Source organism: Neophocaena asiaeorientalis, unplaced genomic scaffold (assembly GCF_003031525.2).
Source record: "Neophocaena asiaeorientalis asiaeorientalis breed wild unplaced genomic scaffold, Neophocaena_asiaeorientalis_V1.1 scaffold1154, whole genome shotgun sequence".
NCBI lineage: Eukaryota > Metazoa > Chordata > Mammalia > Artiodactyla > Phocoenidae > Neophocaena > Neophocaena asiaeorientalis.
The window spans coordinates 106618-108262 of record NW_020172267.1 but is presented as its reverse complement, the minus strand read 5'-3'; positions in this window follow the sequence as shown (position 1 = coordinate 108262).

Sequence of the window (1645 nt, the reverse complement as noted above, 5' to 3'; positions counted from 1 at the left end):
GTTTGATTTTCTCCTGTTAATCTGTCTCATGTCAAATTAATTCTTACACCAGCCAGAACCTCAAAGGGTAAAGGGAAACTTTTCCTTCCCAACACTTCCAAACAAACATTAGAAGCACCCAGCTTTCCAGAAAACTCTTACTCATGCTTACTAACCAACCAACTTCTTCACTTCCTAACCCTAGACCAAGAGAGGCTTGAGATCTCTCCTAGTCGGGATGTAAGGAGGGGGTTACAGGCAGGTCGCAAGTGTACAACAACCATGCATTTCAGGCTGGCCATCTCTGCGAGAAGAAAACAAAACACTGGATCATGATGATTCAGAATCATTTAATACACTGTTTTGACAGACTTCAAATTCCTTTTTTTTAAATATAAATTTATTTATTTTTGGCTGTGTTGGGTCTTCGTTGCTGGGAGCAGGCTTTTCTCTAGTTGTGGCGAGTGGGGGTTACTCTTCATTGCGGTGCACAGGCTTCTCATTGTCGTGGCTTCTCTTGTTGCAGAGCACAGGCTCTAGACCTGCAGGCTTCAGTAGTTGTGGCACACGGACTCAGTAGTTGTGGCTTGCGGGCTCTAGAGCTCAAGTTCAGTAGTCGTGGCACATGGGCTTAGTAGCTCCGTGGCATGTGGGATTCAGGCTCAGTAGTTGTGGCACATGGGCTTAGTAGCTCCGTGGCATGTGGGATCTTCCCAGGCCAGGGCTTGAACCCATGTCCCTTGCATTGGCAGGCAGATTCTTAACCACTGCGCCACCAGGGAAGCCCTCAAGTTCTTAAAGTAATAGAAAACCTCTTAATAATAAAGCAGAAACAAAGACAACTAAGCAACAAAGAATATAATGGAAGATATCTGAAGATATTTTGACACGTTCCCCCAAACAATACACTTTTAGTAAGTTTGTAAACTAAAGCAAATATATTTATGAGTTGAGAAGAGAAAACAACAAAAATATTTTCGTGAATAAATTGTTTTAAAATCATGCCAAGCAGCACATTTCCAATATTAGCACTAAGACTTAAATATAAGTAAAACAAAACAAAATGAGGGGACTTCCCTGGTGGTCCAGTGGTTGAGATTCCGCCTTCCAATGCAGGGGACGTGGGTTTGATCCCTGGTCAGGGAACTAAGATTCTCACGTGCCATAAGGCAACTAAGGCCGTGGCATCGCAACTAATGAGCACTCGAGCCACAACTACAGAGCCCAGTGGCTCTAGAGCCTGCACACTACAACTAAAGAGAAGCCTGTGCAATGCAACGAAAGATCCCACATTCCGCAAGGAACGTCCCACGGAACTAAGACCCAATGCAGCCAAAAGTAAAATAAATTTTTTAAAAAAAAGGAAAAAAAAGAAACTATCAAAAAAAATGAAACAAAAAGCAACATGAACATAATGGGGTTTGGCCCTTATTATAATAGCTATAAATGTTCAATAAACTCAAAAAGGCCCTTAGAAAGAAGAACACCAGCCATAAATGATGTTTCAAGCCTTTAATTCACTGGTAATATAATGGAAGTTGAAGATAATTAATGCAATTAACCAGCACCCCAGGAAAAGAAACCTTGAGAAAGCTGCACCTATAGTTATGCAACCCCACTTTCCCAAAGCTCCAGGACATTCCAAAATTAAAATTCCCTATCATCA